Raw genomic sequence first — 16,434 nt, forward strand, 5'->3', positions numbered from 1 at the left:
AACACACATTACCAATCATAACTGTAGAGGACGCAATTTGATACAGTAAAATTATGTGGTTGGACGTTTGACCGAATTGACCAATCAGAAACTCTCCCCTGTGCATTTTCTGTAAGTTCTGCATTTAGTAAAAAAAATAATTTTTAAATAGGGATAATTTTGTAGAAATATGGTCACAAGGCTAAAACTCTTAACTCTGAGATCTTATAATAATAAGACACCTGTAATTTATAAGTTGTTTTCACGTATTTTGTCTTTTATCCTCTGAACAGGACATGAATTACCTGTTTCACAGATGAGGAAACTAAGACCTTAGAGAGACTAATTTATCCAAATCCCAAAGCAAGTAAGAAGTGGCAGCGGACCTGGAGCCGAGACCTTCTGACTCATTCTCAGGTGCCCATCCTGTTATGTACACATACTTTTAAAAGCACTCTTTTTTGTGGTGTTAAAAACCAGAGGTTTTCTTACGTTTTAGTGTCAGGACACTTTTGCATTCTTAAAAATTACTGGAACCCCAAAGATCTTTTGTTTATGTGGACTATATCTGTCAATATTTAGCATATTAGAAATCTGAGAAATGTTTAAAATACTTATTCACTTAAAAGTAACGAACACATGAAAGGTTAACATAAGTAACATATTTTAATGAAAAAGGTATTCCAAAACAAAAAATGTAGTGAGACTCTCTCTACTGCATTGCTACATAGAAGATAGCTGGATTTTCATAACTGCTTTTATATTGTCTGTTGTGACATGTTGCTTTGTTGGAAGTACATGAAGAAACCCCCGCTATACACAGATACAGAGTAGCAAAAGGGTGGGGTATCTTAGTGTCTTTTTCATATAATTGTGAACATTCTTCGATATATCAAAACTCAGCAAGTGGTCGATTCTTAAGGGTTAGTTGCAGCGTTGAATCTGAAACCTTATCAATGAATTTTTTGTACTCTGTCATGTAAAAATCTATTGGTCCACCTCGCACTTCGGATGGATCTCTGACCTGTGTGTGATTTTATGACATCCTACATTGGTCATTTGAAAAATAACAGTTGACTGAGTGTTGACACATTTGATTACACAGTATTTAGCAAATCACATTCATTAATATGACCATGAATCTCATCCAAAAAGTCTTTAGGAAGTGGGAAGCAGTCAAGATTTTGGTACGCAGTTCAAGTTTTCCAAAATTCTGATTTTTTCTTGAAAGCTCGAATTTTATCGTCAGCAGCAGATATTGTTAGTTTCTTTCCTTGAAGCATCAGGTCACTTTATTTACTTCAGAGAAAATACCAGGTACCTAAGTCTAAATAATTATATATAACAGTACGTTGTCTGCCAGTCATTCTAAAAGAATGGGGTTTGTTACTTTTGCTAAAAGCAAAGATGGTATTCTCTGGAGAAAGTGTATAGTTTAGCTCACAACTCAACCGCATGAATGCTTTTCCTCAAGACGGCCTATGTGTGAGGCATGTAGAAATGCTTTTTCTACATATTTGGTATGATGAAATGCTCACATTTCATCACACAGATTATTAAAAAGACCACGATCTCAGGAGTGAGATGTAATAAAATTAATAACTTTTACTGTTTTATCAAAGGCATCTGTGAAACGGGCTGTTTAGAAACGATTGATAGTGAAGAGTGTGATTATCACTGGTGGAGTTTTGTACCCTTGCCGTGATTCACGCTGACGTGCCAGCAGTTTTGCCCCCCATTTGCTTTTGTACCATCAGAGGGGAGATACCAACATGGTCGTTTCAGGGTAAATCATGAGATTCGTAAAGTTATTTAGTACTTTGAGTAATTCAGCAGCACTCGTATCTGTTGCCAAGCATTCACATAAAAGAAGCCCTTCGATGATTAGTTGGCATGGATACTGGAATAATAAAAACAAAACTAAGTCCACCCGTGTCTGCAGATTTGTCCACTTATAAAGCAAAAGTACAGTGCTTAAGGAGAGGTATTAACTTGTAGACATTAACATTTAATTTGATGAGCTGCTGCATCATTGGAAGGGCCACTGCTGTGATTTCTTTTACTGACCCTTCGCCCAGCAGACATTCAGCAGTGTCAGCGGGGCTAAGCTTTCTTAGTTTCTCAGCTATCCCGTGCGCCGCTCCAACCCGTGCATTCTGACCATTTACTTTTATGATGCTTTTTCACTTCTAATTTGAAAACAGTCTTTTGCTCTGAAGAGCTCATCACGTCAAACTTTAAAACATTCCATTTTTTTTTCTTTAAACCCTCAGTGAATTCATTGGATGATAATGAGGTAGTGGAGATTATAGCCGATATAACCAAAGGTTGCTCTTGCTAGGAACATAGAAGTACTGAGCACACACTGAAAACATGCATATTTATACCTTAAACTTGCTACCTTAGAACATTCTAAACACAAGAATATACAAGCATATGTTTCCTTAGCTGTCAGAATGATACATTATCATCACGCACTGTATATTCTCTGGATTCACTGTTGTGAAAAAGGCAGGTAACATCTTTGTATTACTAAAAGGAGTTTTGACATTGTGGATCCCCTGAAAAGGTCTCGGGGACCTCACACCGGGGCATCTCTGGATCACACTTTGAAAATGCTGATGTAAACTGGTGCCCTGTCCTAACATATTTTTAGAGGAGTCTAACATAGACATCTGTATCAATAAAGTAATGTTTCCATCTTAGCTGATTAATTTGTCAGCAAGAGGGAAATATGTTAGTGTGTGGGACGAGCCATGTGGTCCGGAGATCATAGTGGTGGAAGGTGGTGTAACCTCAGAGAGTGGTGGGTAAGGGGTAGACAGAGGGTGGAGTTGGTAAAAAGTGCTTTACGACTTAACAAAAAATGAGCATTTGTTCTCTCTGTATTTTTTTTTTTAAGCTAAAAAAGCACTGGGTCTACATATATACGTTCATACTCATTTGTATCTATGCTCAAAATCAGGGTACTCAGCCATTTTTTTCCTTGAGTGACAGCAGGGGAGAGAAGCTAGCACACCTGAGAGGAAAACAGATGTTCACGGCCATTGTCCGTTTCTTCCAACCAGGGAGGCTGTGAATGGAGTAGACATTAGTGATCACAGGCGGCGCTGCAGGCAGAACTGGGCTGTGGGCAGAGATGGAGATGAATGATGGGGGGCAGAGGAAGACTGTGGGGTGAACACAGGGAGAACGGGGCCCAGGGACATACAGAGGTGGATGCAGCTGGAGTCATGGAGATGAACGTATATTTGAAAGATTTCCATCAAAATACAGTTAAAATAACTATTGAAATAACTGTACTGGATAGTCTGACTTCGAATGTCTTACCAGTATTCAAATTCTATTATTATACCCTGTGCAGGAGAAAACAGCAGTGCCATGAATTTGGTGTACTGCTGGTAAGTCTCTAAGCTTCGATTACAGGCATCAGTATGTGAAAATGTTGACTGGGCCAGATCTGGGGCTGCAAATTCAAGAATGAAATTTTAATATTTAATTTTTTACTAACAGGCAATTATGATTAAAGGAGACAGAAGAATTTAGTTCAGATAGGTATCATTCATCAGTTTGTTATTGATGTGGTACTCGTTTCCAGAAAGGATTTGAGATGGCAGAAGGAAGGATCAAAGTCAGTAATCAAGAGCAAACACGATTCTGAGTCATGTTTTTTTCCCTTATGTTTTATCTACTGGTGACGTTTATTTTAATAGGGTCATATAGTTGAGGTACTGTGACTATAAAGTAATTAAACTGGTCTCTGTTAACTATGCAGGAGACATATAATCTTGTCACTTTTTAGTTGCATATGTATAAGTACAGTATACATTTGTAATGGGAGTGCTTGGGCAAGAGAATCATAGGGCACACAAAGTATCTTTTTAAATTCAGTACTGCTTTCAGCTGTAGTTAACAGAAAGCCATGGGCAGAAGCTTAAACCATAATAAGCTATTTATTATTATGCAGTTCACAGAAGTTCAGAGGTAGGTGGTCTCAGGAGGTCCAGCTGCTCAGCAGTGTCCTCAGGGCCCCAGGTTCTCTGCCGTCTTTTGCATGTTCCCTTACTGCCACCAGGTCACAAAATGGCTGCCTCAGCTCTAGGCATCACATCCCCTTTCAAGGCAAGAAGGAGGAAGTAGAGCAAGCAGTCCCTATTCCTGTGCTTGCCTGACAGAGAACAAAATCTTTCCCAGAAGCTTCCATCCAGTTTTTGCTGAAGTCTCTTTTGCTTGAACTGTTTCACACAAGACCGCCTCCCCTCCCAGGAGATACTGGGCAAATGAGTGTAGGTACAAGGGGAATGGGTACCAGGTTTGGTGTAACGCACATCGTGTATCATTTCTTAGGCTTAGACACATTGCTTGCTGCCCAGGAAAAACTGGGACTCAGCCATTAGAGGGGAGGAGATGTCTCTTGGGTGGCTGGCTGTGTGTCTGTCACAAATATGCAGAAAGGAAAGCACAGAGTATTCAGTAGCTCAATACATCAACTCTCCTTTAGTTCGGAGACTATTTTATGTGTTTCCTTCTTTCTTACACGTTCCTTTTTCTTTCTTATTTTAGTGGAAGGTTACACAGACCTGAATCCCAGTTAGTCGTAGAGCTAATTTAGAGACAATTAGGTGTCAACTTCCTCAACTGTGAAATAAGAATATTGTATTAGATAATCTCTGAGGTACCTTCCGGTTTAAACATTCTTATCTCTTCTTTTGTTCCTGTCTTTTGAGATCATTTCACATTTCTATCTTTTTAATCAAAAAAAGTGGACAGGGGAATTCCCTGGAGGTCCAGTGGTTAGGACTCTGGACTTCCACTGCTGGGGGCCCAGGATTGATCCCTGGTTGGGGAACTAAGATCCCACAAGCCACACGGTGTGGCCAAAAGAAAAAAGAAAAAAAAGTGGACAGGATTAGAGAGAGGATATAGAAGGGTTTGGTGTTTTATAGTCATCTTGATAGCTGGGCAGTGTCTCTAATAAAGATCTTGATGATATAGAAGGTTGAAGCTTAAAATTAGGTTTTGGCTTTTTGGCAGTTAGGTAATATGATATTATTTATGCCCCAGATTTCCATTGAAAGTGGAAAGCTAATAGCATTTTTATTTTAATAGGGGAACATATACATATACGTGTACAGTCTGTAATCAAAATAGCCTCAGTACTGTGTTCTAAGAAAATGCCATCTGACCCAGCAGAGGAAGCATTTGAAGCACTGTAGGTTAAAACCTGGTAGAACACCGCCTTTTGTTTATGGAGCATTTGTTCTTATTTGTTAATAGTGTTTGCACTGCATATTTGCCTTAGATAAAATTAGAGGACAGCTAAAGGAGAGTGATACCCTTCATGCGTTGTAACAACTGAACTTGACTCGAATGAGGCAGAACCTTTGATGTTTCAAATGACTTGAAATGGGATTCTGCTTGTGTTTCAGAGAGAGCGGTGATCTGGCTCCTCCCACAGAATCCCGTCAAGATTATATGAATCCGGATATACAGTGAGTTGAAAATCATATTCCCAATTCTAACAAATTACCAAGCAATTACACTGCTTATAAAGGAGGCTGTTGAAATGTTAACCTAAAAAGGATTAGTCTTCTATCCAACAAAAATCTTATAGAAGGATCCCAATGCAGTTTATTGTGTTTTATCAGTATTGGGAGATCCTGGAGATAAACATTATTAACTCTGGCATTCAAAGGGGCCAAAAGACATCTGCAGTTTGGAGTGTAATTTTAAGAATAAAATGGGGGTATGTATATATATTTAATAGCTGTTTTAAACAGCTCAGGGGCAGCGTCTAATTTCATTACTGTAGAATATCCAAATAACAGAAACTTTTCCTTCTACTGAAACCCTTTTAACTACATAATTAAAGCAGTTGTTTTCATTTTTCATTATGTGAGTGACTAAGAGCCTTGTTAATGTAAATATTCCGGAAGCTTGATTTTATAGCTTCTTGGTTTTATAACCAACAATAAAAATCGTGTACAGTGGAAAACCCCTTCTTCTCTTGAATACAGTCCTAGCTGAAGGACAAACTCAAGCAATTTTTTCTGGCAAACGAATGACCTGTTTGGCAGGATCTTAGATGCTGCCAGTGGCTGTCTCATTATAGAATGTAATTAACATGATGTTAAGGTGACACAGTATATGGTGGGGGGTTGGATTTCCAGGTACCAAGTGTTAGGCAGTATCGTATCCACTTGCCAGGAAAAAGTAGTTTTATACAAGTTCTTAATAAAAGTTACTGTGAAATCAGTGGAGATTTTTATTGTACAAATGACCTTAGTTCATTTATTACAATGAGCACTTGGGCTTCTGAGTCTGGTAGGCTTTTCTTCTGGACCAAAGATCCATCCTTTTGGCTAGTGGTCATCGGCATGTCACTGTTACCAGCATGAACAGGTATTACTGAGTGACGTCTGAGAGTGAGGTATTAGAAGGGATGCAAAGAAGTGTAGCCTGTGACCTTGGTCAGCCAGGAGTTTATGCTTGTTGCTAGCACCTCTTGATTGACTATCTGCTCTTCATGGTTTAAGCAAATCACTAGGAAACATGTTATTCTTTGCCCTAGGGGCTCTTCATCCAGGGGTCCAGCACATCAGTCTCCACTCTCCTAGGCTGAGGGGTGAAGTCACAGTCAGAAGTGGAGGTCAGTCCATCTGAAGTCCTCTCCTGGCCATTTCCCCCTCTCACCTGTGACTGCAGAGCAGCCCTGCTCGCCGCATGTAGGAGCCGAGTGCTTGTTGGCTGCTACCGTAGGCTAGTTTAGGGGAAGGAAGACAGTGTCCTGGAGCAGTTCTCGCCCCTTTAGGTATGAAAGATTGGGAGGGACGCAGCAAAAAAGAGGGAAGAGATCTATTACCATTTTCTTTCTTTTCTTTTTTAAAAAAATTGTGGTTAAAAACAATGTAAAATTTCTCATTGTAACCATTTTCAAGCTACAGTTCAGTACTCTTAAGAATGTCCACAGTGTTGTGAAACAGACCTTTAGAACTTCTTACATCTTGCAGATCTGAAACTCTATACCCGTCAAACAACAGATCCCCTTTTCTCCCTCCCCCAGCTCTGGTAACCACCGTTCTATGTCCTGTTTCTATGAATTTGACTATTTTAAATACCTCATATAAGTGGAATCGTACGGCGTTTATCTTTTTGTGACTTAGTTCACTTAGTATAATGTCCTCAAGGTTCATCCATGTTGTAACATGTAGCAGGATTTCCTTCCTTTTTAAGGCTGAATACTATTGTATTATTATTGTGTGTTTAATCACATTTTGTTCATCTGTTGATATTGGGGTGGCTATTGTGAATAATGGATGTACAAATATCTCCTGGAGACCCTGCTTGTAATTCTATTGGCTAAATACCCAGAAGTGGAATGCCTGGGTCATATGGTAATTCTATTTTTAATTTTTTGAGGAACTGCCATACTGTTTTATACAGCAGTTGTACCAATTCACAATCCCACCAACGGTGGACGAAGGTTCTAATTTCTCCACATCCTTGCCAACACTTGTGATTTTCGTTTTTTTTTTTTTTAAATAATGGCCATTCTGATGGTGTGAGGTGATACCTCATTGTGGTTTTGATTTGCATTTCTCTGGTGATTAGTAATGATGGGCATCTTTTCATCTCCTTGTTGGCCATTTGTGTATCATCTCTGGGGAAGTATCTAAGTCCTTTGCCCATCTTTTGATCGGTTATTTAATTTTTTGTTGTTGACTTGTAAGATGCCATTTTCTCGTTAAAATATGAATTAGCAGAGTAGAACTGCTCACAGATCAGGTGGGCTATAGTGCGGGATACAGAAATGCAGTGAGCGGAGCAGAGGAACTGCAGTAACTGCGGAGGAACTCCCCCATCTTCAGCCACTATCAGTGCAGCTTGTTTAATTGAGGGCTTTACTCCCAAAGAGGATTTGAGGCCTCATTCATCCTCCTCTTCCTATCCCTCCTCCTCCTTATTACCTATAAAACCAGGGGTGGACAAGGTGATAACTGAGGTGTCTTCCAGATCTAAAATACCGAGTTTTGAGAGTATTGCTTTTTACCAACTAACCTCTAACATGTAAAGTTCCCTTGGAACCTCGGTAATATGTGACTCCTAGACTAAGGAGTCTTTGTTGATGGCTAGTAAGAAGCACTCCACCGAAGTCCTGTTGGATCTTTGGTTTGCTAACTTTTTATTTTATATTATTTTATTAATTTTTAAATGCATTTATTTATTTTTGGCTGCATTGGGTCTTCGTTGCTGTGCGTGGGCTTTCTCTAGCTGCCGTGAGCGGGAGCTACACTTCGTTGCGGTACGCGGGCTTCTCGTCGCGTGGCCTCTCTTGATGCAGAGCATGGGCTCTAGGAGCATGGGCTTCAGTAGTTGTGGCACGCAGGCTCAGTGTTTGTGGCTTGCAGCTCTAGAGTGCAGGCTCAGTAGTTGTGGCGCACGGGATTCCTGCTCTGCGGCATGTGGGATCTTCCCGGACCAGGGATGGAACTCTTGTCCCCTGCATTGGCAGGCGGATTCTTAACCACCGCGCCACCAGGGAAGCCCCTGGTTTGCTAAGTTTTAACTCCTTTGGCTCTTTATAGTATGGTGTCACCTCCACATCCTGGGCCTACAGGTCAGTTCTTTAACTGCCACCTCACACGAGTCCTCACACGTGGTAGAGTGCTCGGGCTTGGACTTCGCCCTGGAGAAATAGAGCAGTTGTTATTTTTTAAACCTATTCACAGTCATGGGGAAATAGAAGCCAAAGTTCATTGGAGAGTGTATTTGTTGTTTTGAACACACAGAACAAACAGAACTAAATTCAGTGAATTCTCATTTCTGTAAAACTAGCTATATTTTTGTGTTAAATGCTAGGTTTAAAGAAATCGTACCCAACTGATTTGTTTATTCCCTGTCCATGGCTTTCATAGTGATATTTTGGTAATCATTTTTAAAAAGTAATGTGATTGTGGTGGTTGATGTTGAAGGTTACCGTGGACTCTGATAGGGCATGCTTAGAATTACTTTTAGCTTTCAAGCACTTGGTAGTTTTAATTTTTTGCATCTCACAGATGCCGTCTGACAGATAACCAGTCTTTAGGGAGCTCCTCTTAGTTATATGGAGTTACGTTATCGCCGTATGGCGCTGTGACTTAAAACGCTCTGATGCTAACGGTATTCTATGAGGTAATAAGGTAAAGAAGCAGAATCCAGTAAACCCCATAGGAATAGGTGAGGAATATGCACGATGACTCAGGAAGAGCGAGTTTCTGGTCGCGCTCGCAATAGAACCCAGGCTATCTAGTCCAGCAGTGTCTTTGTCCTTGGCCATCCGAGGCATCTCCATTGCCTTCTGGCCTGTTGTCAGGTCTTGATGGAATATCGCCAGTCCCTTCTTTTGCCAAAATGCTAAATATAGCCAGTGTGTGAGCAGGGGAGGGGTAGTGCAGGGGCCGAGGCAACTTCAGAGAGCTACATCGTGAAAAGCTGCCCAAATGTTCAGAGCCACCTGATGTCATCCTTCATCTAGATTATACAGTCCACTCAAGGACTGAAAATGCATTTGGTAACGTGATGATTTCATAGCAAAAGATTATCTAGGCCCTGTGGGGCTCCTCGTCACCATCCCTCTGGTCATAGGTTAGTCATTTAATTATGAAAAAACATAACCCCCGGAACACAGGTAAAGTGAAAAGGCAAGACTAACTTATGGTTGGTAATTAGTAGCCCAGAATTCATCAATGTCAAAAGGGTGTAAGGTTTCCCCTCCAAATGGTAGCATTTCATAAATTATATAATACATAAAGCTATCACGTTTCCATTTTTCATCCATTTATGTTGCATGGGAAATGTAACTTCTATACATTTTGGTTTCTGGTTTCTAAAAGTATGTGATGTTACTATTATTACAGCATCAATATCATTTGTAATGGGAGTTCTTTTTCCTTTTGGGCGATTCAGAATCCAAATATTAAACATCACAGGGGTCCATAAGGCTCTCAGACTGTGATTTGGTCATCATGCCTCTCATCTGCTTTGTATTTGGGGGGAAATACTTGCTAGGAAATGTGACCGAAGGGATCTTACAGTTTGGGCTAGGTGGTAGGATTTTAGAATATCATTAGACTTCATTTATGCGTGTACCTTCTAACCTATTATTAGAGTAACAAGATTCGATCATTAAGTAAGCTTTTCTAATTAAATTGGGAATGTACATATAAAAATGTTTTGATAGTATTAAAAAATCAGTTAATATAATTTACCACATTAACTGTAAAAGGTAGAAAAATCATATGACTGTCTCAGTAATTCAGGCAAACTATTTGTTAAAATCTGGTATCTGTTCATGAGAAAAAGCTCTTAGCAAACAAAAATAGGAACTTCCTAAATGGGAACCAAGTTCTGGTGAGGATGCAGAGCAAATGGAACTTTCGTATGTTGCTGGTGGGAGTGCAAAATGGTATGGCTATTGCAGAAGACAGTTCAACAGTCTCTTATGAAGATAAACGTACACTTACCATATGACTCGTCAGTCCTGCTCCTGGGTATTTACTTAAGAAAAATGAGAAATTATGTTCACACAAAAACCTGTCCTCAAATATTTATTCAGTTTTATGAATAATCACCCAAAACTAGAAAGAACCCAAATATCCTACGACCGGTGAATGAATATACAAATGGTGGTACATTCCTACAAACTATTGATACATGCAGCGACGGGTATGACTCCTAAAGGCAGTATGTTGAGTAAAAGAAGGCACTGTCAAAAAGCGATGCACGCTATGATTCAATTTAAGCCGTATTCTAGAAGGGCAAAGCTATAGGTATGGAGAACAGGTCAGTCAGTGTTCAGGGTGGGGAGAAGGTGCTGATTACAAAGGAGTGGCATGAAGAAATTTTCTGGAGCGATGGAAGTGTTCTGTCTTGGCTGTGGTGATGGTCACATTATACATCTGGTCAAAACTCATAGAACTATACGCCAAAAAACATGAATTTTACTTTTCATAAATTAAAAGTAATGTTTTTTAAAAAGTAAGTTTAGGTACCAGGTCAGTATGTGAAATCTGTATTTCCGTATAGCAGTAGTAATCAGAAAATGAAGCTTTAAGAAAGATGGTATGTATAATAGCACCAAAAAATATCAGATACCTAGGACTAAATCTAATAAACGATGTCCGAAATCGTTATACAAGCTGATCCTGAAATCTATATGGAAACACAAATGGCCAATTAGTCAAGGTAATAATGTCGAAGAAAAACAAATTGCGGAATTTACACTATTGTATATGCAGTGTAGAATAAACAAATAGATCAGTGGAATAGAACAGAAACCAGAAACAGACCCACAATTCATATATAAAAGTATGTGTGTATTTATAAGTAATACATATATTTTATACATACACACACACACACACACAATTTATGACTAAGATGGCATCATACAGCAATGTGGAAAGAAAAGTCTGTTCCATAAATAATCCTGGATCAATTGCTTATCCATATTGAAAAAACCTAATTTTTCCCCCTACCTCGCATCATACACACAAAAGAATTCCAGGTCAAATGTAGATCTAAATACAGGAAGTTAAAAAAAGCTTCTAGAGGTGCTCAACACAGTAGTTATCAAATAATGCTCAATAAAACTAGAGTGGATTATCCCTGCACACTGACCAGAATAGCTAAAATTTAAAAAACAAATACAGCAACAAAAAACTTGACAATATCAAGTGTCAGCAAGGATGCAGAGCACCCAGAACTCTCAAACACTGATGGTGACATTGTAAATTAGCACAATCGCTTTGGAAAATTGGTAGTATTAGAGTTCTACACACTCGTTGTGCCTCTGACCCAGCAAGTCCAGTCCTAGTTGTATACCCAACAGAAACGTGTGTGCTTATGTTCACCAAAAGACGTGTACAAGAATGTTCGTAGTATAATTCATAATAGCTCTGAACTGGAAACAACCCAAAAGGTCCATCAATAGAAGAATGGAGAAATATAATACATCGTTGTATATTCAGTAAAATACCATAGACCAGCAAACAGGAAAAACTACTGCTATTGACAACAACATGGGCTCGAATATAATGTTGAGTAAAAGAGTTCAGGCACAAAAGAGTTCAAAAACAAGGAAACTAGGACTTCCCTGGTGGCGCAGTGGTTAGAAATCTGCCTGCCAATGCAGGGGACACGGATTCGAGCCCTGGTCGGGGAAGGTCCTACGTGCTACAGAGCAACTAAGCCGGTGCGCCACAACTACTGAGCCTGCACTCTAGAGCCTGTGAGCCACAACTACTGAAGCTCGCGTGCCTGGAGCCCATGCTCTGCAACAAGAGAAGCCACCGCAATAAGAGGCCTGCACACTGCAATGAAGAGTGGCCCCCACTCGCCGCAACTGGAGAGAGCCCGTGCTCAGCCACGAAGACCCAATGCAGCCAAAAAATTAATTAATTATTTATTTTAAAATACAAGCAAAACTAATATATGGGTAAGGAGTCAGGATAGTGGTTACATTTAGGGAGGGAGATTAGTTGATGGGATGGTATATGAGGCCAACTTCTGGAATCTTCTAGTACTTGATCAGGATGGTAGTTATATGAGTATGTTAACTTAGTAAAAGTTCTTTGTACATTCATGATTTGTATGCTTTTTGGAATATATGTTATATTTGAATTTAAAAAGTTTGTTAAAAGAAATATTTTGAGTTAACCATAGGAGTGAACAGCATCCAAGATTATATTTGTTGTCATTAGTAAAGTTCATATTATCAGTGTTGTAAGAGAGAAAATTATTTGTATCTACAGATACAAATAACTAGCTCCATAAATAAACATAGAGAACAGGTTTAAATTCTTTCCTGACTAAATCAAGACATTCCTAGGCTTCTTGAGTTTTTATTTTATTGCTTTTGTGGCTAGGGATAAACCCATTCTTCCTGTATCCCTGTTTTGTGGGGTTTTTTTTTTCCTTCATGAAAGAATATATTGTTGGAAACCATTCTATATCAGTACATATAGATAGACATCTTGCTTTTTAGAGTCATGTGGAATATAATATATTTAGACCATTTATCATTCATTGACATTGAGATTGTTTCTGACTTTATAATTACACAATGTTTCAGTGAACAGTATTTCACATAAAATGTATTTGAGCAAGTATATTTATATAGGATAATTTATTGAAAGTAGAAGTTTTGGATCTTACAGTATGTGTAAATTATTTTAAACTTTTTGTTTGGAAATAATTTTACACTTAGAGAAAAAAGATCAGCATCTACTATTAATAGTTTTCTCTCTTTGCTTCATCACTTGCCCTCTCTCTTCACATATATACATGATTTATTTTCCCATTTGAGAATAACTTGCACACATCATGGTCCTCTGTCCCCAAGCACGTCAGTGGGTCTCCAAAGAACAAGGACATTCTCCTACCCACAGTAGGGCTGTTAAACCCAGTAAACCTAGCCTGGATTTAATACCTCTGTTCAGTCCACCATTTTTATTCCCATCTTGTCAGTCAATCCAACAACAGTCTTCATAGCATTGTTTCCCTCTAGTACAGGATCCAGTTGAGGATCAGATACTGCATTTACTTGTCACGTATCTTTCTAGTTTCCTTTTCTTTGGTGTAGTTCCTTGGCCTTTCTTTGTCTTTTTTAAAAAAATTACTGAAATATAATTCACTTACCATAAAATTTATACTTTAAAAAAAATCGAGATAAAACTCACAAGTATAAAATTTATCCTTTTAAAGTATACAAGTCAGTGGTTTTAGTGTATCTACAGAACTGTGCAACCGTCACCGCTATTGAACCATCACCCCAAACAATCCTTTTACACATTAGCAGTCACTCCCCATCTCCCTCCTCCCCCCTTTTGTGTCTGGTTTCTTTCACTTAGCTTAATGTTTTCAGAGTTTATCCGTGCTGTCGCTGGTATCAAATCCGTTCCCTTTAATGGCTGAGTAATATTCTGTTGTCTGGATATAGACACGTTTTGCATATCCATTCGTCAGTTGAGGCACTTCGGGGCCATTATAAATAATGCTGCTATGAACATTCTTGTACAGGTTTTTGTGTACATGTTCTTAGTACTCTCATATCTAAATTCTGATCTAGGCTTCATGTCTCACTATAGTGCTCTACAGAACTTTCTTGGACATTGCTTCCTCTAGGGTTTGTAACGGATCACGAGTACAGTTTCCACGTGCAAAACCCACAGACGTGGAGGGCTGACTATTCACTGTGCTACGTCATTTTATTTAAGGGACTTGAGCATCCTAGGATTTTGGTGTCGATGCGGGCTCCTGTAATCTATCCCTGTGGTTACTGAGGGATGACTGTAGTCAGAGAAACAATTGTCAGGGAGACGTGGACCAGGCAGTTTTGTCGTTCTCAAGTGGTGTGTAGACTAAAAAGCCTGAGGACCGTGGGTCTAGACAGCTGACTTCTACTGTCTACAGCTATTTAGATGGCCTGGCTCCTGAGAACTTGTGCCTTTTGCCTGCCTTACTGGGCCTTCCAATAGAATGGACTAATTTTAACGAGTTCCTCCTTTGTATTCTTCCTGCTTACACTTTGCAAGAGATGCTGCTGGGCAGAAGTTAAGTCAGTGTAATCTTGTCAGATAACTGTCAGAGTTGTAAAGCGGGTACCTGCCTTTCATTCTTCTCTCTTTTGTGTTTGTATTTGTGTTGGGGGAGGGTACTGTGCGTACCTGGGGTCTGAAGGAAGATGAACCTCCTTCCCCCTCCCCGCCTTCCCCTCTGCTAGGTCAGTGCCACAGTGACAACCAGCAGCCTGTCTGCCTCCTGAAGACGGGTCTGTGTTAGGTGTTGCCTGGCAGGAAACAGCCACCCTTCAAGGACCAGATGCACAGAGGTTGCCTCCAGAATTGGTAGAAGGTGACGTCCCCGCTTCCCCCAGACTTCCCTTGGCCAGAGGTTGTTCGTGAATACAGGTTGTGTAGCATCCTCGGAGCTGGGGTAGGAGAACATCCAGAGGGACACATGTGTCCCCTCGCCGACCTCCAGACGCCCCCCCTGGAAGTCCTCCCTTCTCTTACTCTTGGAGACCTCCCGTCCTGCTGAGCCTGGCAGATGGCCTGGGTACAGATTTTATTTCTATGGTATTGTCTTAAATTGCGTCCTCCCGAGGTACTTGAGCAAAGAGACTTGCACAGACAGGATGTTCAAAAGCGGTTGTTCAGTGAATGAGCCACGGGGAGACCCACTGTTCGAAGGAGACAGCCTGTGAACGCTTCCCAGTCTAGTTTCTTCTACTGTATGTTCATAAGGTGTATTATGAATAAAAACTCCTGACTTTGGTTGAATGCCACCTTTTTTTTAAAGAAATTGCTGGCAGAACCTTGAGAAGGGTGGGGATGGCCTTTGTTTAATATAACATAGATTGTTTGGCTGGAAGCGCAAATCTTGGTTTCTGTCATCAGCTTATTAAATGAAGTTTTACAGGATTGGACTAGAGAGAGGAATTACAAAAGATTGTCTGCCCTTGTCGTGGTGATTTGCCCTTAGTAATGGGAAATTCCTGGGCGCAGATAGTTAACTTGCATTTGCTTGTACACAGGTGAAAACTGAGCTCTACCTTGTCTCCTCCCAGCCTTTAAAAGCCTTTTTTTAAAGACATCTACCTCTAAAAAACAGTGAAAACAGATTGGAAACTGGGTTGCTTCACCCATACGCTGTTTGATTAAGCCACAGTGGGGTTCTGTGCCCCAGCATATCCTTGTGGCCTTCTGTTGGGTGTCATAAGTGAATTGTGCTCCTTTATTATTATTGGAATTAGAGAAACTGCGACACTGAGAACTTGCTCCATTACCTGATAATATATCCAGAACCCCAGGCTTCCAGCAGATGTTATAACACACATACCTCAAGAAATAGGGCAGACGAGTTACGGCACTGTGTGCATCACCAGGCTTCTGCTTTGCTCCCTTTTAAGCTCTGCCTTGCAAGTGGCCTGTCTTTTGTGACCCTTGGGAGGAGGTAAAGAATCCACCTGTACCTGTTTGGGTAAAAAATACTGATGCCTGGGGCCCACTCCCCAGGGATTCTGATTTGTCGGTCTGAGGTACTTCAGGATATTTAAGAGCTCCCTGGGTGACTTCGTATGCAGGCAAGGTTCAGAAATACTGTATTAGCCAAAATACTTCCCCATTCATCCTGTGTTATTAGCTTTTTAGTCAATGTTCCAATTTACAAAGTACCACTCTTCCACATACTCACTGTGTTCTCACAGTGACTCAGTGAAGCAGACCAGCTTCTGCTCCCGGGGTTCCGCAGTCTTCGTGAGCGTTCTGTGAAGGCTTGTCGCCTCATCGCTTGGTTCTCTGCTTTGTTCGTGGCTATTTGTAACCGCGTGGCGGGCTGGCCTTTTGATGAGGCCCCTCCTCTTCACAGCCACACGCATCAGGCGTTTAAAAGGGTGTGTTATTTTTCATCTTTTGA

The 16,434-nt window shown here is 40.2% G+C and overlaps 1 protein-coding gene across 1 annotated transcript in view; it reads left to right on the top strand.

Annotated features, from left to right (window-relative positions):
* The first annotated feature begins 272 nt into the window (after positions 1-272).
* Positions 273-16,434, top strand: part of DUSP16 (dual specificity phosphatase 16) — a 75,703-nt gene continuing 59,541 nt past the window's right edge. The window contains exons 1-2 of the mRNA XM_033867027.2: positions 273-396; positions 5,409-5,471. The gene's annotated coding sequence lies outside the window, so the exon portion shown is untranslated. The remainder of the gene's footprint in view (positions 397-5,408; positions 5,472-16,434) is intronic.

The sequence above is a fragment of the Tursiops truncatus genome, chromosome 11 (genome assembly GCF_011762595.2).
Source record: "Tursiops truncatus isolate mTurTru1 chromosome 11, mTurTru1.mat.Y, whole genome shotgun sequence".
NCBI lineage: Eukaryota > Metazoa > Chordata > Mammalia > Artiodactyla > Delphinidae > Tursiops > Tursiops truncatus.